The sequence below is a fragment of the Callorhinus ursinus genome, unplaced genomic scaffold (genome assembly GCF_003265705.2).
Source record: "Callorhinus ursinus isolate GAN/ISIS: 27379988/994484 unplaced genomic scaffold, GSC_fseal_2.0 scaffold44, whole genome shotgun sequence".
NCBI lineage: Eukaryota > Metazoa > Chordata > Mammalia > Carnivora > Otariidae > Callorhinus > Callorhinus ursinus.
This window is the reverse complement of record NW_027397106.1, coordinates 12,847,079-12,869,482: the sequence shown is the minus strand read 5'-3', so window position 1 is coordinate 12,869,482 and position 22,404 is coordinate 12,847,079. Positions and strand designations below refer to the sequence as shown.

Here is a 22,404-nt window from a genome sequence, read left to right as displayed (position 1 = left end):
TTTGAAACACTGGATTTCAGAATTGAGACCTGACTGATGATTAGGAACTAATTAGGAGAAGGGCAGATGGTGGAAGGAGAAGTGAAGGGAGGGAGTGAAGATGAGAAGCCATTGTATTATATTAAGTAGAGAAGTGATTTGCATTCAGAAAGATTAAGAAAGATCACTCTGGCAGCAGTTCTGAAAACATTTTTGAGTAGAGAGCATGGATGCCAAGCAGGAAGAATATAGAAGGTATTACAGTAACCTCCGTGAGAGATGATAATGGCCTAAACTAGTGGTTTTCAAACCTTTTTTCTTAAAAATCTCCAAAAGAATTTTTAAAAATTATATATCCTCACATATACTTATGAATCAACATACAAATTCATCATAATTTTAAATAGCTGCAAAAGATGTAGTTTTCAGCACATTGCACATTTTGACATTTTAAATAAATCTCTTATATCACTGTAAAGAGTCTGAATAATATTGAGATTCCATGGTCATTGTTATCCACTTAAAAATATTTGAAATAGCTCTTGTAAAACTTTAAAAATTTTTAGGTAGTTCTCATTTCTTTTGAATTCATATTTGTATTCCCATGGATATTTAACCTATTATTATATAACTTTTGCTTGAAAGTATTTAACTTATTACTCTATCATAATTTTAGTTATAAAATATACTTATAATTTGATTTTTTAAACTTCTTTTAGCTGTAAGGTCTAAAGGTTAATTTTTTTCTTCTAGAATTAATCAACATGGTTTTTACTAATGCACAATTGACCAAAACTATGTAACTGTATTTCAAAATCTGAAAAAATTGTTAGTGACAAAAAGATACAACTTTATTAGAAATGCAGTGCTAACTGTGACAAGTGGCCTTCTTTTAATTCCTCTACATTTGGAACAATGTTACTTATTGCCAAAATGAGACAGAATTTAGTATTAATTCTATTTTGACTTTCCACTTTTATAGATGTGAACTAGAAGATGAAGACTTGAGTTACAACAGTGTCATTCAATTACTGAACTCTTTCTGATTATACATAGAGAATTACATGGTGATCTATTACCAAAATTTATCTTTAGTAATCTATTAATTTTGTGGAAAGCAAAGAATTGGATTTACTAAATAATTTCTTTGACAGTCATTTATTTTCTCATTAGTAACATTAGTACTTCTTTTTTTTCCTTTTATTCTAGGACTTCTCAAAACCTTTAATAATGTATGCTAGAAATTTCTGGGGGAAGTGATGTAGTTAGTAGTCCCTGAGGTTTTCTTTTTTCTTTTTTTTTTATTATTATGTTATGTTAATCACCATACATTACATCATTAGTTTTTGAAGTTGTGTTCCATGATTCATTGTTTGCGTAGAACACCCAGTGCTCCATGCAGTACCTGCCCTCTTTAATACCCATCACCAGGCTAACCCATCTCCCCACCGCCCTCCCCTCTAGAACCCTCAGTTTGTTTCTCAGAGTCCATAGTCTCTCATGGTTCGTCTCCCCCTCCAATTTCCCCCCTTCATTTTTCCCTTCCTACTATCTTTTCTTTTTTTTAACACATAATGTATTATTTGTTTCAGAGGTACAGGTCTGTGATTCAACAGTCTTACACAATTCACAGTGCTCACCATAGCACATACCCTCCCCAATGTCTATTGCCCAGACACCCCATCCCTCCCACCCCCCCCACGACTCCAGCAACCCTCAGTTTCTTTCCTGAGATTAAGAATTCTTCATATCAGTGAGATCATATGATACATGTCTTTCTCTGATTGACTTATTTCGCTTAGCATAATACCTTCTAGTTCCATCCACGTCATTGCAAATGGCAAGATTTCGTTCCATCTGATGGCTGCATAATATTCCATTGTATATATATACCACATCTTCTGTATCCATTCATCTGTCAATGGACATCTTGGCTCTTTCCATAGTTTGGCTATTGTGGACATTGCTGTTATAAACATCAGGGTGCACCGTACACCTTCAGATCACTACATTTTTATCTTTGGGGTAAATACCCAGCAGTGCAATTACTGGGTCATAGGGCAGCTCTATTTTCAACATTAGTACTTCTTAACATTGATCCCAGTTGTCTTTTTGTTTGGTGCCCCCAGAAGATTTACATGCTGGGTTAATGCACATAAAATTCTGGGTGGGTAAGAATTATGTTTTTGTTCTGTAAAACAAGAGAGAGGAAACTAAGAGAGGGGTGGTTGGAAAGTAGAACCTGTACCTCTATCATAGATGTACCTTCAGTTCTTCCTTAAATCTCTTTCTGAGAACACCATGGAGAGGATTTTTGTACTCTCAAGAATATGTGTACACCAGTTTGAAGATTACTAAACTAGACTAAGGCAGTAATAGTGGTCATGGAAAAAATAGAAAAAATAGAAATAAATAGAAATATGAGGTGGAAAAAAATCAGTAAGTTTTGGTGGTCTAGTAGATTTGGTGCATGTATAAAATTTCTATAATTTGAGAAGGCGGAGTGCATTTAAAATATTCCTATAGAGCATGGAAAATAATTGACCAGAGAAACATGGAACAATTTGATAACTGGAGATAACAAGTTTATAGTTCACTGATCTGCAAAACTGTGCAATTGTTTTTATATCATTAGCCACCAGTGTGACGGTACAGAGAAGGCATACATTGAAGGCTTTTCATGCTAATTTCAGAAAGTTGGTTTTGAAGGATATAGGACGGATGTGAATTATTAAGATGGAAGATTCCTGGGTGGAGGAGAACTTTGCTCCATTGACCTAAACATTTACCCAGGACTGCTATATTAGGAGGGGGAAAGGCCTTTATTAGGTTGAGCTTTAAAAAAAAAAAAAAAAGAGAGAGAGAATAGAAGTGAAGAATTGGAAAAGTAAGCTTTGCTTCTCTAAAAAGGATAAAATAAAGGATATGCAGAGGAATATACAGTTGACCCTTGGACAATGTGGGGGTTGAGGTGCTGACCCCTCTCACTGTCCAAGCCATGTATAACTTTTGACCCCCCCAAAAATTAACTACTAATAGTCTAATGTTGACTGGAAACCTTACCAATAACATAAACAGTTGATTCACACATATTTTGTATATTACATGTATTATATGCTATACTCTTAGGCTAAAGTAAGCAAGAGAAAAGGAAATGTTATTTATTTATTTTTTTAAAGATTTTATTTATTTATTTGAGAGACAGAGAATGAGAAATAGAGAGCACAAGAGGGAAGAGGGTCAGAAGGAGAAGCAGACTCCCCGCCTAGCAGGGAGCCCGATGCGGGACTCGATGCCAGGACTCCAGGATTATGACCTGAGCCGAAGGCAGTTGCTTAACCAACTGAGCCACCCAGGTGCCCCAAAGAAAATGTTATTAAGGAAAGCATAAGGAAGAGAAAATACATTTACAGCAGTGCACTGTATTTATAAAAAGTAATTGGCATTTAAGTGGACCTGTGCAGTTCAAATCTATGTTGTTCAAGAGTCAACTGTAGCCCTTTTCCGGCTGGAACCATGGAGGGTGCAGAAGAGAAGAAAAAGAAGGTTCCTGCTGTGCCAGAAACCCTTAAGAAGAAGGGAAGGAATTTCGCAGAGTTGAAGATCAAGCGTCTGAGGAAGAAGTTTGCTCAGAAGATGCTTCGAAAGGCAAGAAGGAAGCTCATCTATGAAAAAGCTAAGCATTACCACAAGGAATATAGGCAGATGTACAGAACTGAGATTCGAATGGCAAGGATGGCAAGAAAAGCTGGCAACTTCTACGTACCTGCGGAACCCAAATTGGCATATGTCATCAGGATCAGAGGTATCAATGGTGTGAGCCCAAAGGTTCGAAAGGTGTTGCAGCTTCTTCGCCTTCGCCAGATCTTCAATGGCACCTTTGTTAAGCACAACAAGGCTTCAGTTAACATGCTAAGGATTGTGGAACCTTATATAGCATGGGGGTACCCAAATCTGAAGTCGGTGAATGAATTGATCTACAAGCGTGGTTATGGCAAAATCAACAAGAAGCGAATTGCCCTGACAGATAACACATTGATTGCCCAATCTCTTGGTAAATATGGCATCATCTGCATGGAGGATCTGACTCATGAGATCTATACTGTTGGAAAACGTTTCAAAGAAGCAAACAACTTTTTATGGCCCTTCAAATTATCTTCTCCACGAGGGGGAATGAAGAAAAAGACCACCCATTTTGTAGAAGGTGGAGATGCCGGTAACAGGGAAGACCAGATCAATAGGCTTATTAGAAGGATGAACTAAGGTATCTGCCATGATTATTTTTGTAATCTGGCCAGTTAATAAATGACTACTCTCATGGAAATGTTCTGTTGTCTTGGTGACTTTTTGCTAGCCTGACTGCTGTCCCTTAACTATTAAAGCAAATCTTGGTGTGTGATAAAAGTCATCAGCCTTTGCGTGCAAAACTAGGGTCTAGTTTGTATCTTGGTGGAAAACATTCCTTGGGTTTATTAAAGACTCTTCTGTACAAAGAATATATCTTAATTTTTCACTTTTGAATTGTGCCACTGAGTTAGCCAAGATGGGTCTGTTCTAAGAAAACCTATTTCATAGGCCTTTGCATGATTTACAAATAAAAACACTGTTGCTGAAAAAAAAAAAGAGTCAACTGTATATTTATTATTAGTACAGGGAGACTTGCCAAAGTATGTCAGGGATGGAGAAGAACTTGAGAAAAAGCGTAGAGGCAGGAGGCCTGTGTGTTCCTCCTAGGGTGACTTTAAGGCAACACATATCCAAGATAATTTAAAAATACATGGTTCCTGATGAAGACTCCCTTGAGATCAAAGCAAGATGATTTCTTATCATAAGAAATAATCAGAGTAGCGCATTATTTCATTCAGGAGACAAGCTCATAGAACATTCTAATTTATCTAACTAATCTTTCTCCAATATTTTTTAATTGAAGAGTAGTTGAAATAAAATATTAGTTTTAGGTGTACAACATAGTGATTTAACATTTATATATAATGAGTGATGACCACAGTAAATCTAACTACCATCTGTCACTGTGCAAAGTTATTACAATATTATTAAGTATATTCCCTATGTTGTACATTGCATCTCTGTGCCTTATTTATTTTGTAACTGGAAGTTTGTGCCTTTAAATCTCCTTCCCCTATTTTGTGTAATTCCCTAGCCCCTCCCCTCTGGTAACAACCAGATTGTTTCCTGCTTCTATGAATCTGTTTACATTTTGTTTTGTTTGCTGGTTTATTTTGTTTTTTAGATTCCTCAAATAACTGAAATCATATGGTATTTGGTTTCCTCTGACTTATTTCACTTAGCATAATACCATTTTGGTCCATCCATGTTGTTACAAATGGCAAGATTTCATTCTTTTTTTATGACTGAGTAATATTCCATTGTGTGTGTGTGGAGGGGTGTGTGTATGCATGTATGTGTATGTATATCACATCTTCTTTATCCATTTATCTATTGATGGACACTTAGGTTGCTTCCATATTTTGACTATTGTAAATAATGCTGCAGTGAGCATAGGGGTACATATTTCTTTTTGAATTAGTGTTTTTGTTTTCTTCAGATAAATACTGAGTGGAATTACTGGATCGTATAGTAGTTCTATTTTTAATTTTCTGAGGAATCTCCTTACTGACTTCCATAGTGGCTGCACCATTTTTGCATTCCCACTAACAGCTCACAAAGGTTTCCTTTTGTCTGCATCCTTGCCAACACTTTCTTATCTTTTTGATACTAGCCATTGTGACAGGTGTGAGGTGATATTTCATTGTGGTTTTGATTTGAATTTCCCTGATTATTAGTGATGTTGATCATCTTTTTATGTATCTGTTGGCTATTTGTATGTCTTCTTTGGGGAAATATGTATTCAGGTCTTCTGCCCATTATCTTAATTGAATCGTTTGTTTCTTTAATATTAAATTGTATGAGTTCCATATACTGATTTTATTCAGAGTTTACCAGTTTACCCACACATGTCCTTTTTCTGTTCCAGGATCCAATGCAGAATACCACATTGCATTTACTTCTTGTTCGCTTAGTATCATAATTTTGGATATTAACCCCTTACCAGTTGATCATTTGCAAATATCTTCTCCCATTCAGTAGGTTGCCTTTTTGTTTTGTTGATGGTTTCCAAGGTTTAAAAAATATGTTTAAAGCAACTATACACACTGGGTGTTATACGCAAACAAGGAGTCATGGAACACTACATCAAAAACTAATGATGTAATGTATGGTGATTAATATAACATAATAAAATAAAATTTAAAAAATAAAGCAACTATACAATATACACTAAATACACTAAAATGATATTCTCTCAAAATATATATATTTCAATAAGAGCTTAGATACCAATTAATAATATACAATTGGCTATGTTACTTTTTCTAACTTTAGGGAATTCATAGGCAAAAACTTTGTTTGAAGACCACTGAAATGAAGTACTTACAATTAAGAACAGAGGTTGAGGGAGGATGATAGTAAATCTAGATGCTGGGTAACATATGACATGATATCATTGTAGTGTTAGTTTTAGAGACAAAAATTAATGACTAATCTACATAATTTTTCCAAAGAATTGAGTGACTGTGTGTTCCGAAGGTGTTCATTCAATGACCTATTTTAGGAGATTGTTACAGCTGTAGAAAATAATGGAGGGAATCCACATTCCCTCCCTAAAAGAAGTACTACTTCTTTTAGTGGAAAAGAATTTGATACATTTCTTTTTATTACATTATGGCTCGGAGCAGTTTGTTCACGGTGGAGATGCCATGTGAGTCCTTAGGGAAAGTTGATGGGAGGCAGGCCTGGTGCTAGAAACACTTATATCTTTAAATCATTCACAGGCAATTAATGACCTAAAAGCAGGAGGGGTCAGAAAGTAGGCAGAAGCATGGTATTCCTCCAATAAAGATATGAAGTTGCTTACAATTGAAAACATGAAATCAGAACCCTGAAGCCTTAAAGCAAAATAGTATGAAATTAATGAATCAAATTATTCCAAATGGGTAAATCTCATGCATTTATATAAAAAACAAGAATGTCAGTCACTATTGAGGTTCAGGTACAAAAGGCTGAGCTCTGTAGATATACCTCTTTTATCCTGAGGTAACTCATGATCATAAATGATCTATCCAGGCTCCCCACTCCCTGGATCAAACAGATCCTTTGTGGGAGTTTTTTATTTGTTTTGTTTCATTTTGTTTTCCTGTCTTTTGTGGTGGTAATGGAATATTACTTTTTTCTGTTATGCATACAAAACACTGCAAATTTATTACATTAAACCTGATTATCTCAGTTTCTTTGAGTCAGCAGTATGGGCACAGCTCAGCTGGGTCCTCAGTTCAGAGACTCATTAGACTGCAGTCAAGTTCAACTGGCTCTGTTTTTTCTGGAGCTTGGGGTTCTCTTCTGGTTGTTTGCAGAATTCCATTCTTTGCCATGAAACGACTAAGGTCCCCATTTTCTTGCTTACTGTCAGGTCCTAGAGGCCATTTGCCCTTTTCATAGGGCCTTTCAACCTACAAAGCTAGTTTTTTCACATCACATCTGTGGCTTTGACATTTAGAAGGTGTAGCTTCCCAAGCCACTGTGTCGGCAAGAGGTGGCTGGAGAATTTTAAGGGCCAGCCTTAGAAAAATGCCTTCTGCCATTTCTGTCTACATGCCATTGGCTTGGAGTAGTCATAATGCTCCAACCTTATAAATGGAGAAGAGCAGAAAGATAGCACTTGCAGTCTCTGTGGATCATTAAAACATTTTATGATAATAAAATCAATATGAATCTACTATTTTACCAAAGCCTTCTTTCATATCCTGGCACTGTCAAACAAAGCTGGCTTTCTGATCCATTCATTTATTAATGCTTTTATTCAAATAATATTTATTCAATGCATGTGGTATGCTTAGAATAGTAGAAAAACTTGGAAAACAAAGACATACTAGACACAGAATTGTGAATAATCAGAAGGCAATGTACTCTGTATGTTATTGCCAAAACACTAGAGGGATACAAGGAGAGACAGTGTTTAACTCTGCCTTGGGCAGTCAGAGAAGTTCAGATTTTAATTCTCAAAGTCAAAGTGAGTGACACATGAATCCTGTTTTGCTAGATAGAGAAGGGATAATGGACTTCCAGACGGAAAAGAATTGTGACATAGTCAGATTTAAAGCAATAAATCAAGTTAAATTTTAGTTATTCATGAATGGATCAGGTTTTTGACTGTGCAGTATAAATTACCTATACCTAATAGCAGCTCCATGCATCTAATTATAATTACCCTGTAAGCCTTACATGAATTTCCATAGTCACCTTGATTAGAGCCTATGGAAATATACGTTTTAAAAGGATCAATAGTTAGCAGGCTAGTATTTAAGATCAGTATATGCAGGATTTATTTTCTTCTAAGTTATATGATTGTTCTTTACTTTGTTAAGTATTTAATAATATAAAATTGATGAATACTTGTTCCGTTATGTAAAGGGAGAGAAGAATAGAGTTTGGCTTTCTGGATTCACTTGTTTATTTATTATAATGGTTTTTTTGTTGCGATATCTTTGTTGGCACTTTTATGTTTGCTTTAGTATGAATGAAAACACCTTTGGATTACATCTTAGCTTTGGACATTACTATGGGACCTGTCGTAATTTGTAATTTTGCCTTTATTGAAAACTACTGGAAAAATATATACTTTGAGAAATTAAAAGTTTCATTGATGAAAAGCCACAACTTACTAAGATTTTTAGATTCTCTTTTTTCTTACAATGGTGGCTCCTGTTCTTTTTGTTTGTTTTTATGTCTTATGTAATTCCTTTCTCATAGTACATAAGATCTTTATCTCAATAAAGCAAAGTAATCATCCCATGGAAATTGTTTTTGTTTATTAGAACTAGGTTGTCCTTTGAATGCTAACTTTTCTTTATACAGAAGCCATTAGGATTTTAATTGGGACAGACATTTGCAATTTGTAAATAATGTTTCAAGCAAAGCTTATGATCCAGTTTTTTTTTAAGATTTTATTTATTTATTTATTTATTTAGAGTGCAAGCGGTGGGGGAGGGGCAGAGGCAGAGGAAGAGAGAGAATCTCAATCCACACTGAGCAGAGAGCCTGAGGCCAGGGGCTCGAGTTTAAGACCCTGATCATGACCTGAGCTGAAATCAGGAGTGGGATGCTTAACTGACTTAACAGCCACCCAGGTGCCCTGCTTAGGATCCAGTTTATGAAACAGGATTATAGAGTATATTTATTTCTATGGTTATTGCTCTTTGAAAGAATGTTAAAAGTTTTCTACCCCAACTTCCTCTCATAGTAATATCTTATTTAGAGCCCTCTGATTATGCACAGGTCCTTACTGAAGTAAATGTTTTTTAATCTCTATTTTTGTGAGGCTATAGACTTTAGCGACTATCACTGACATGCTGAACCATGAAAAAATCAATTGGAAAATTATATTTCCTTTGTGTAGGGTGTGTAACATATATGGAGAAGTTAAGGTATCTTCTTAAAACCTTTCCTTTTCCTTCCTGTGATAGTCTATCTGCTATAGACAGAAAGTTTGTTTCCCCTCAAAATTCATATGTTAAAATCTAATACCCAATGTTATGGTACTTGGAGGTGGGGTCTTTGGTAAGTGATTAGGTTCCAATGATGGAGCTCTTATGGGGTTAGTGCCCTTAGAAAAGAGGCCCTGGAAAACTCCCTTCATCCATCTCCCATGTGAGGACACATTAAAAAGACCTGCATCTGTGAACCAGGAAATAGTCCTTCACTAGACACCAAATCTGTCAGTGCCTTGATATTAGGCTTTCCACCCTCCAGAATTGTGAGAAGTACATCTCTGTTCTTTTTAAAAACTAACTAGTCTATGGTATTCTGTTATAGCAGCTCAAATGGACAAAGATATCATCCATCTCTAAATATTTTAAAACAATTCAAGTTTTCCAATATTTTCTGTGCTTTGACTCATAAATATGCCAGTACACAAGGAGATATTTCCACATATCAATCAAAACAGAATACGTGGAACATTTCTAACCATATCTAATTCAAACTCATTCCTTAAAATTAGAAAGGATGAATCAATATTGAGAAATCTATAATTTAATTCATATAATTAATTAATAGGCCAGAGAGTATTCAAGTAGTCAAAAATTGAGCTGCACTTAAAAAACTGGTGGTTTTAATTTAATTTCTAAACTGTATCAGGATATAATTCAGAGAGAAAGCAAATGTTGTATAAGTGAAAACCAGAAAGTCTGAGGATTGTGTAAACAACTACATGGAACATGCCATTACTTTTAGTAGAATTTTTTTAATCTATCAAATTCAGAAATGTCAATGAAATTATAAATATATTCATGTATTTTTACTGGTTAGAATTTTTTATTTTTCTCGTTTGTATTATTTGTTACATGCTTCTAGATTATATGTTTTGTTTGTTATCCCTTCATCCCCAGCATTAGTATCTTCTAAAGGATCTTACCCTCTTTCTTGTTCATTTGTTGTAAGGATTAAGTAAATTAATTACATAGAACACTTGGATCATAGCGAATGTTTATTATTAGTTGTAGTGAATGCTCAAAAAGATATTAAGTGAACTATAAAATAATTAATCTAAACAGAATTATGCCATTGTCTGTTTATAATTGGTCCTATTAATTTATTCTTCAAGTCTCTTTGTATAAAGCACTATGCTAGGTACTAGGGATCTACCCATGTGAGTTAGCCATATCTGACCTTAAAAAGTTTATAAGCTGTGGTAGAATAAAAAGGTAGTTATTTACTTAATAGAGTTTTTGTTTTAGGTTACTGTGTCTCCCATATATCTTCAGCTATATTCCAATTTCACATTTACTAGGTCATTGCTTTTAGTTAAGTAATTTTTTATTGAAAACCCCGTTCAGATCTTAAGATGCCAAATGGAAAAAATAGTCATTGAAGCCATCATGATCTATTATCACAAGAGCACAGATCATACTAACCAGCATCCCCACAAAGTTCTGGAGAATGGAACATGAATCATTATATTTTCATTAGAAATGAGTATATAGGAAAGAGAAAAACGGTAATAAAAATTCTTTAGCCCTATGAAGAAAAGTTTAAGGCCCCACTTATGATAAAAATTTTTATTTTACTTATTGAATTTATAGTAAAGTTTGGTATTCATATTGATTCTTGGATCTTGAATCTTAGATTCTGGTACTCTCACGGGCCACATTCTATAGGTTGGAAATCACTGTGCAGTTGGACAATACTTAGAGATAGGAGTAGATGTTTAGGTTGACTGGGTACCTACCTATATGACTAGGAATCAAAAACCCAGGCTGCCTGAGGTACAATAGCCATAACACTTTGAATAAAAGCCACAAAAAAGGTTGTGTAAAAATGCTCAAAGCAAACACTGACCTCTGAGGTAGCATCTCTACTCCTCATCTCCAATCCTTACCAGGCCTGCACTTGGCTTCAGCCTCTTGCAACTACTTTCACCTCCCTAAAATTTGTGTACTTTGCTTCTCATGATGCTTTTGCACATGCTCCTGTCTGTTTTATTTTTATGTTGCCACTGATCTCTGCTGGCTGCATTTCATGCCTTATAGCCTACACACGTGTTGTTGGTTGTTGTCATTTACTGGTCTTTATATCTCAGTAGATTATAGATTCCATATGGATTGAGATCAACTGTGTTGTCTTTAACAGCAGCTGGGATCTCATGAGGGCCCACTACTAGTTTTATTTTGGAATGTTTGAGAAAAAGTTGTTAAATGGATAAAACTCAAAACAATTCACAGTTTTGCTTGAGTTGTGGATACTGAGGTTACTTATTATTTAGAGATTTTAAATACTAACCTATCATTATTCATTTTAGATTCCTTCCAAAAACATTAAGGCCCATATTATGTTAAAAAACCCTTGATTGATTGATTGATCGGAAAACTTTCTGATTAAATTTATGATTTTGGATAATTTTGAATAAGATGTTACATTTTATGGGTATTTTATATAATGTATAATTTAAGTAATATTCTATAAGATTTGATCTTGAGACATTGAAATGCTGAAAAAATCTAAATAACAGGATATTAAAATTAAATCTATCACTGCATTGCTTTTGCATATACTTACATTATTATAATCAATCAGAATGAATTATAGGAATATATTTCTAGAAAATATTTCGTATATAGTTTCTCAATTAATGATGCTTATTATAATGCTAAACTATTGAAAAATCTGTAATGGTTTTTCATTTCATACTGTTATTGTGATTTTCAAACTAAATAAAAATGAACTACCACTGATTTTTTGCTCCTTAGGGAAGATATTGGAATGGAAAGGACATTACCTTAAACTGCAAATACTAATATGTACTTTGAACACAATGGTTATTTTTTCTCATGTAAAATATACATATCCCTTTGGAATTATTCAAGGAATAAAGCTAAAAGAAATTAATATAAAATGACAAAGTTATAGAAAGAAGGAACTATACAAGGCAGACTCCATTTATTATAGCAAAAATGATTACACTTTGTCTAACATGATACTTTACTAGAGATTCTTTTTTCAATTCTTAAGCAAAAAATAGTGTAATATGTACATTAATTTTCAGTCTAAGGAAATTTGGAATTAGTTTAAGTCCTTAAGGTTGACACTCCAATCATCAAATGTCTTTCAACTTCCATTTCTTAGTGTAAGGTACTTATTGGTCCACAATCAATCAGATGGATTATAGATGGTCATTTGTAAAACTAATATTTCTATGGGCATCATTTTTGAAGGTTAGTAAATTAATAAATCAAATTTTCATCAGTATATATTGAGAACATACTATGATGGATGCTATCACAGGGATACGTATGGGTTAAAGAATGCCAGAAGTTTATGAGACACAATTCCTGATCCAAAGAAGCTTATTATCTGGTTGTATAGACTATACACACACATGCAAGTAAAGAGCTTGATATCATTGAGCTTGGCCAGATCCTAAGGGGTTGTTCTGAGTATAAAGAATAAAGAGAACTATGACATTCTGGGTTTAAGGATATTTTCGTGTTGGGTTACACAGAACTAGCAAACAAGCAGCTAAGGGTACAGGTGGGTAAGTAGATGCACAATCACTTACTGAGGCACACCTAAAATTTGTGATCAGTCTCTCAGGAGGAAATAGTCAAGCAAGGATCCTGTTAGGCCACAGAGCATAAAACAAGGTCTCACAGTCTTTATACTCTTGACTGACTAATCCTCACTTCTATTTCTACTTGCTACCATAAAAGACAATTCTTTACTAGGTGTAGGTTACATACAAGTGTGAAGACCATAAGGAAGCACTTGGATCTATTAGAGGGAGAAAAAAAAGCTGGAGGATAATGACACAGGGAAAATGTTATGTGATATGCTCTGGGAATAGATTAGAGCTGAGATAGGTTGAGTCCTATGAGCCTTCTACGAAGCCTGGTTGAGATGAACAGTCATTGCCCAATTCTAGGGAGGGGAGGAATACAGCTTACCTTTTTAAATTTATTTATTTATTTATTTATTTATTTATTTATTTATTTATTTATTTATCTATCTATCTATCTATCTATTTATTTACTTATATCTGCTTACCTTTTTAAAAAGATTACCCTAGCAATTTTATGGAGAGTAGACCATAGGGAAGCCAGTTAAGGGAGGGGGCTGGATGAGGGTCTTAGGAGAAGATATGGCACAAAATGTTGGTATTAGGATATTCTGAAGCTAGAGTCTGGAGGACTTGGAGATAGTTTGGAGAGAAAAATATCAAAAAAGAAAAAGGGGTAATCAGTAATAATCTCTAGGTTTTATGTCTGATCAACTGAATGAATGATAATTCCATTCTCTGAGTGATCCACAGTGAGGGAGGGGTGAGAGGTTAAAACATTTTATGTAAAATTTTAAGTTGATATTTTGCATTTTACATTGCCAAAACAGAATAGAATCAGTATGGCGAAAATTATTGAGTTTAATGGACTGAGTTAGACTAACTTGCCTCATTCTAAAATAATTTGAATGCTCATCCATTATTTTTCTGTGCCTGGGGGCTGTTGTTGTTGATGGTGGATTAACACAGAAATTTCAGACATTTTTTTTGCCACCCAGGAGGAGCAAAAATTTGGAAATACAAAAAATATGGTTTAGTGAGTGATTTCCTATAGATGAAAGGTATTTTTCTTTTTTTACATTGTGCATTTGTGTTTGTTCTTTGTCCATCACTGATTATGGTTGGATCCTTTTTGAAATGGAATAGTGAAAAAGTATTTTTCCATTTGCTTGGACCCATTTCTTGAAATTACCTCAGAAATCATCCAGTGTGACTCTTGTTCTACCTTGAATATTTCCTATTATACTGATATCTTGAGAGGTATTAGTAAAATTTATCTGATATTCAATTGGCCTTTAGGAAATAATAATGGTAATAATAATAATATAGTTAATGTTATGTGCATTAGGCATTTTATGTGCATTGTCTTAATGCATCCTCTCAACAACCTTATGAGTCTGATACTGTTGTCACTTTTTAACAGATGTATAAACTTACTCTGAGAGGGGAGATAAATTTCCAAGTGTTACCTAACACCTCGATTACTATAATCCTCTTTATTAAATGCAACTTTGATAGAGCTTTCCTTGGTTAAGCTTCTCATTATAATACATGTATTTTAAAATATGTTGCAAACTCTCCACTTTGGTTTGATTCTAAGAATATTTTTCAAACCAGAATATATAAAACAGCCATTTGTCCTTGCTGCTACCAAACATTCATGCTATTTAGTGTTTTAGGTCAAAGGGCATATATGATTATATGAATCACTCTAACTATCTTTGTGGATTCTAGGATATTTGGCCAAAAATCTTGCTTTAAAAACACAATACAGTTTAAAAATATACCAGTGTGTTTTTAAAGGCTATGTCTGTACAAAACTAAAACATGAGTTTAATCCTTCCAAATTTTTCTGCTCTTCTCCATCCTCTACAAATTGTCTCAGCTTGATATTTTTGACTAAAAATCTGCAGTTATTCCCCATTCCCCCAAACTGAACACCTACCAGTAGCAGTCAACCATTGGATATTCACTATGTGCTGGACCTTTGCATATATTACTTCTAATCCTCCCAAACACCCTGATGTAAATATGGGAAAACCAGGGAGCTAAAATTGAGACTCAGGCATATCCGATTTCACCTTGAATTCTTGCCACTAGAAAATGATGGTTCTCAGTAATTACATCTCCCATGTAGTAAATGTCTCCCATGTTGAAGGTACTATATTTGGTCTGTCTGGGTTCAAATCCCATTTCTACTGCTTCCTAACTATGTATTCGTGGGCACATCATTTAAACTCTCTTAGCCTCAGTTTCCTCATCTATAAGTGAGGGCAAATGAAAGTACCTTACCGGGTTATAAGAAGAACAAAGTGAATAACCTGTTTAAAGAGCTTAGTACAGAGCCTAATTATAAAAAATTACATTTTGGCTATTATTATTTTTATTATAAAATACTTCAGATATATAAAAGTTATGAAGATAATTTAATTTCAAAGAACTCACAATGAACTTGAAAAGATAGAGCATTATAAATGCAGTGGAAACACACATGCACCTATCCCTGATTATATTCACCTCTATCCTTCACAGATATAGCTATTTTAAAATTTAAATATTTATCCTTCTCATACCTACTTTTATTATTCACTACAGGTGTATATATTATTAAACAATATCTAGAAACATTTTCAAATTTTTAAATGAATGAGATCAATTATATTTTTTCTGTAACCTACTTTTCATGACTTTTGCAAAAGTCATTATAATTGGTACATAAACTTCTAGCTTTTTAAATTTCACTAGTATACAGTATTCTATTTTATGAGTGAAACTGGTCTCATCTGTTCTCTTATTGATGTATATTTAAGTTTGTTTACAAATTTTTATAAACTTCTAAGTAATAATAAGATGATAAAAGTAATATAAAACACTTTTCTAGTGTTTATTATGTTTCAGACACTGTTCTAAGTGACTGAATCACTTAGTCCCACAACAATTTATAGGAAGTACTATTATTAAATATAATGTAGATGAGGAAACTCCATCAACTTCACACAGCTAGTACATACTGTTGCTAGAAATCAATTTGACAATCAGGCTCAAGAGTCCGTTTTCTTAACCACACGTCTATTTGGGCATACATATGACGGTGGCTCTGAGACCCGTCTCAGTCCTGTCTGAATATCAGATTTATCTAGGCACTTAAAAATGATGTATGCCAAATTTTCCCTCCAGATCAGCTGACTCAAAATCTCTGGGGATAGGGTCTATACATAAATATTTTTAATTCTTATTTATTTTAAAGATTTATTTATTTGTTTTAGAGAGAGAGGGCAAGAGAAGCAGAAAGAGAGAACCTCAAGCAAACTCTTGGCTGAGCACAGAGCCCAACTTGGGGCTCGATCTCACAACCCTGAAATCATGACCTGAGCCAAAATCAAGAGTCAGATGCTCAATTGACTGAACCACCCAGGTGCCCCAAATCTTATTTTTATTTAAACTTTTGAGGCAATTTTAAATTGGCATGCAGTTGTAAAAAATAATACAGAACAATCTCATTTACCCATTTTCTCCCAGTGATAATAATTTGCAAAACCATAATACAATACCACAACCGGGATCAACATTAATATGTCAAGATACGGAACATTTCCATTACCGCAAGGATCCCTCCTATAGCCACATCCATTTCCCTCTGACTGATTCTCTTCTCAAACTCTGGCAACCACTAATCTATAATCTATTTTCCATTTCTATAATTTTGTCATTTCAAGAATATTGTGTAAATGGACTTGTATGTAAATTTGGGGGGATTGACTTTTTCATTTAGCATAATTCTCTGAAGATTCATCTAAGTTGTTGCATGTATAAATAGTTTATTCCTTTTTATTGTTAGTGGTATTTCATGGTATGGATGAACCACAGTTTGCTTAACAATTCACCTGTGGAAGGACATTTTGAGTATTTCCACTTTTTTGGCTATTACATATAGAACTGCTATGAATATTTATTTTTAAGTTTTTGTTTGAACTTGTTTTTGTACTTCTCTGGGACAAACATCCAGGAATGCAATTGCTGGGTCACATGGTAGTTGCATGTTTAGTTTTTTAACTTTCTGTATAATTTAACTATTATGGTGCTAGAGTTTATACTAGGAGTGACATTTCTAGGACATATGGCATATATATTTTCAACTCCACCAGATTTTGGCAAACTGGCTTATAAAATCAGTAACCATTTATTTTTCCTAAGTGAGTGTGTTGCTCTTTTCTCACCATCACTTAGTATTTTAAAAATCTTTAAATGTTTGCAAATTGATGAGTGTTTAAGGACATTCTATTATGGTTTTGTTTTACTTATTTCTATTCACTAGTGAGATTAAGCATCTTTCTATACATTTATCGACTTTACGGTTTTCATCTTATTTAAGTTGCCTGGTCAAAGTCTCTGCTTACTTCCTAATTTTTTTCTCTTTTGTCTTTTTCTTTATTGATTATGTGGCTTTTTTCAACATATTCTGGACATAAAAATTTTGGTAGTTAATGTGAATCACAAATAGGTTCCCTTGAGCTCTAGCATGTTGTTTTACTTTGTTTCTGGTGTCTTTTGATGAATAGAAGGTTTTTTGTTTTTTTTTTTAATATACCCAAATTTATAAACCCTGTCCATATTAATTTGCGCTTTTATTTTTTAAAGAAATTCTTTCCCATTATGAGGTCATAAATATATTTCTATTTTTTCTCTAGAAGTTTTGGAAATTTTGGGCTACGAATTATTTTTTTAAAGATTTTATTATTTGAGAGGGAGAGAGAGAGAGAGAGAGAGAGAGAGAGAGAGAGAGAGAGCACATGAAAGGGAGGAGGGTCAGAGGGAGAAGCAGACTCCCTGCTGAGCAGGGAGCTTAAAGAGGGACTCAATCCTGGGACTCCAGGATCATGACCTGAGCTGAAGGAATCGCTTAACCAACTGAGCCACCCAGGCGCCCATGAATTATTTTCTTTGCTAAACTTGGAATTAATGTGAGGGCGGGGTCATCATTGGTTGGATCATCAGTTACTCCAGCTCCAAATTATTAAATAATTGATCCTCCCCCTTGTAGGTACAGGGCTATTTCTATCATTTATCTTGTCTCCTTGTGTGATGGGTCTGTTTCTGGACTTTCTCTATTGATCCAGTGATTTGTTGTTCTACCCTGCATTGTTACTGAACTGTCTTAATTATTATAACATTATAATAAATCATGGATAATCTAAAGTAAGGACCCCACCTATTTCCTTTTGTCTTGACTATTCCTGGCTATTTGCTCTTCAACATAAGTTTTAAAATCATCTTACTAAATTCCCTACCAAACTCTGTTGATATTTTGCCTGGAATTGTATTGAATTTATAGATTAATTTGAGAGTAAATTGAAATCTTTATTATATTGAGTTTTCTTATTCTTGGACATTTTATAACATTTCTTCATTTAATTAACAATTTTTCAAACTCTTAATAAATCTTGCAATTTTCTTCAGAAAGTTTTCATACTACTTTTGGGAAAATTTTTCCTAAATGTCTAATAGTTTTGTTGCTCATGTGGATATTTTTAAAATCACATTTTAATTGTTTTTGCCTTGTTTATAGGACTGCAACTGGTTTTTAGAATTGATCTTATATGAAGAAAATTGCTGTACTATTATTAGTTTTAATCTGTAATTTGTCTTTCATGTTTTCTGTTTAGACAATCATATTGTCTGTGAATAATGACATTTTTCTTTCCTCCTTCCTAATCCTTCTTTTATTTATTTTTCTGACCTTGTTGTACAATGCTCAAGTGTAATATTGAATAGGAGTACAAGCAGACATTCTTATTCTTGACTTTTAAGGAAATTATGCTAACTTACCAACACCTCTCCTTTTTGATCACACTTGAAGGTAAAAATGTCTCTTTTAGGGTAAAAATACATAATTTTTTAGTCTAATGATGACTTTTATCATGAACCTTTTATTTTTAATTTTGGGTATGAATGTTATTTCTTTTTTTTAAGATTTTATTTTATTTATTTGTCAGAGGAGGAGAGAGAGCACAAGCAGGGGGACTGGCAGGCAGAGGGAGAAGCAGGCTCCCCGCTGAGCAAGGAGCCTGATTAGGAACTCGAACCCATCATCCTGGGATCATGACCTGAGCAGAAGGCAGACACTTAGCTGACTGAGCTACCCAGTCATCCCATAAATGTTATTTCTAAGACCTTGGAAAACATAAAATAGCCACAGTAATATTGCTAATGATATTTAGTAGAAACAGAACTTATTGTTTAAGATTTTCTAATCTGTGATGCATACTACAAGTTTACTAGGGTTGATGCCACTATGCATCCATTTTACTAGATTTGTTTTTTAGATGTAGCATGTGAGAGAAAAAAATTTCAAATGCTTAAGCCTTTTTGTAGTCATCTAGAACCAAATTTTAAAAAGCATATTTTTGTAATGATATGTTCATTGACTTGAAATCAAAGTAACAAGAATTCTCTGAAGAAAAACTACCCAACACTTTGTAAACTGGATATGAAGTTAATTTAAACTTTATAGAATGTCATGGAAAATTTAATCAACTAGCATTGAGTGATATTCACATCCTAGAATAATGTGTCTTCTTTACTAGAAGTGGGACTAAACTATCAATGTGGCCATCTTTATTTTCAAAAATTTTTAATACAGCATAATGCTTTCATAAGGGAAATGTAACTAAATCATCACAGAAGTAAAAAAACAACCCTCCATTATGGTTATTAAAATATTTTAATATGTTTATTTGTATACCAAAACATTTTCTATTAAATATATATATTGAATATATTTCAGTTATCAGCTTTTCTTTCTTTACTTTTTCCCACCTGCTGCAACAAGAGATTTCTCGGCTTCCTGAAGACAGAAGTATAATTGTGTATCTGTAGGACACATAACATTTTCCTCTTTTAACAAACTCTGATAAAAGACCTTTGTGATGATATAATTCTCATGAGTTCAGTACATTTGTAAAGGAACTGGTAAATCCAATATGCTTGCCTCTATGTATTATTTTCTTTAAAATTTAGCCGAGATAAATTTGAACTATTTGTGTATAATGTTTCAAAACCTAAAATTCAAGTGTATTTTCATTTTCTGGCATGATTAATCATTTGGTGTTGAGCTGCTTTAAGAACTGAATTTGACCAAAATAATTGTGGATATCCAGTGAGCTTTCTTATTTTGTGACCTTCTTCTCTGAACATCTTGACATATTTTCCCTTCAACAGTCCTTACCACTGCCAATGTGCCATTATGTCTAGCTTAACACTTAAATTTAATTCTCCCACTGTGGACTCGGGGAGGTCAGGGATTTTTAAAAATTTTTGTTTTATTTATTTTTTTATTTTACCTTTATTTTATTTTATTATTTTATTTTATTTTATATCTTATAATTCAAGTTAGTTCACATATAGTGTATTATTAGTTTCAGGGCTAGAATTTAGTGATTCATGAGTTGCATTTAACACCCACTGCTCATTACATCAAGTGCCCTCTTTAATGCCCATCATGCAGTTACCCCATTCCCCACCCACTTCCCCTGCAGCAACCCTGTTTGTTCCCTATAGTTAACAGTCTCTTATGGTTTGCCTCCCTCTCTGTTTTTATCTTATTTTTTTTTCCTTCCGTTCCCCTATGTTCATCTGTTTTGTTTCTTAAATTCTTAAATTCCACATATGAGTGAAATCATGGTGGTATTTGTCTTTCTCTGACTGACTTATTTTGCTTAGCGTAATACACTTCAGTTCTATCCACGTCATTGCAAATGACAAGATTTCATTCTTTTTGATAGCTGAGGAATATTCGAGTGTGTGTGTGTGTGTGTGTGTGTGTGTGTGTGTGTGTGTGTGTGTACCACATCTTTATCTGTTCATCCATCGATGGACATGTGGACTCTTTCCATACTTTGGATATTTGGACATTGCTGCTGTAAACATTGGGGTGCTTGTGCCCCTTTGAATCACTATTTTTATATCCTTTGGATAAGTAACTAGCAGTGCTATTCCTGGATTATAGGGTAGTTTTATTTTTAACTTTTTGAGGAGGCTCCATGCTGTTTTACAGAGTGGCTGCACCAGTTTTCATTCTTACCAACAGTGTAAGAGGGTACCCCTTTCTCTGCATATTCGCCAACATCTGTTGTTTCCTGATTTGTTATTTTAAGCATTCTGACAGGTGTGAGTTGATATCTCATTGTAGTTTTGATTTGTATTTCCCTGATGCTGAGTGACGTTGAACATTTTTTCATGTGTCTGTTAGCCATTTGTATGTCTTTGGATAAATGTCTGTTCGTGTCTTCTGCCCATTTCTTGACCGGATTTTTTATTTTTTTGGGTGTTGAGTTTGGTAAGTTCTTTATAGATTTTGGATATTAACTCTTTATCAGATATGTCATTTGCAAATATTTCTCCCATTCCATAGGTTTTATTTTAGTTTTGTTGATTGTTTTCTTTGCTGTGCAGAAGCTTTTTATCTTGATGAAGTCCCAATAGTTCATTTTTGCTTTTGTTTCCCTTGCCTCTGGAGACGTGTTTAGCAAGAAGTTGCTGTGGCCAAGGTCACAGGGGTTGCTACCTGTGTTCTCCTTTAGGATTTTGATGGATTCTTCCTGTCTCACATTTAGGTCTTTCATCCATTTTGAGTTTATTTTTGTATATGATGTAAGAAAGTGGTCCAGTTTCATTCTTCTGCATGTGGCTGTCCAATTTTCCCAACATCATTTGTTGGAGAGACTGTCCTTTTTCCATTGGATATTGTTTCCCGCTTTGTCAAAGATTAGTTGACTGCAGAGTTGAGGGTCCATTTCTGGGTTTTCTAGTCTGTTCCATTGATCTATGTGTCCGTTTTTGTGAGAGTACCTATTGTCTTGAGGACTAGAGCTTCGAAATGTAGCTTGAAGTCTGGAATTGTGATACCTTCAGCTTTGCTTTTTCAGGATTGCTTTGGCTATTTGGGGTCTTTTGTGGTTCCACACAAATTTCAGGATTGTTTGCTCTAGCTCTGTGAAAAATGCTGGTGGTATTTTGATAAGGACTGCATTAAATGTGTAGTTTGCTCTGGGTAGTATAGACATTTTAACAATAATTTTTCTTCCAATCCATGAGCATGGAATGTTTTTCCATTTATTTGTGTCCTCTTTTATTTCCTTCATAAGTTTTCTATAGTTTCCAGAGTACAGATCTTTTACCTCTTTTGTTAGGTTTATTCCTAGGTATCTTATTGGTTTTGGTGCAAATGTAAATGGGATTCATTACTTGATTTCTCTTTCTGTTGCTTCCTTATTGGTGTATAGAAATGCAACAGACTTCTG

General features: G+C 34.0%; 1 protein-coding gene and 1 pseudogene across 1 annotated transcript in view; both read left to right on the top strand.

Moving 5' to 3' along the window:
• Window positions 1-22,404, top strand: part of CNTN1 (contactin 1) — a 290,240-nt gene that overhangs the window by 147,532 nt on the left and 120,304 nt on the right. The gene's annotated exons all lie outside the window — the stretch shown is intronic.
• Window positions 3,485-4,475, top strand: LOC112832691 (large ribosomal subunit protein uL30 pseudogene; annotated as a pseudogene).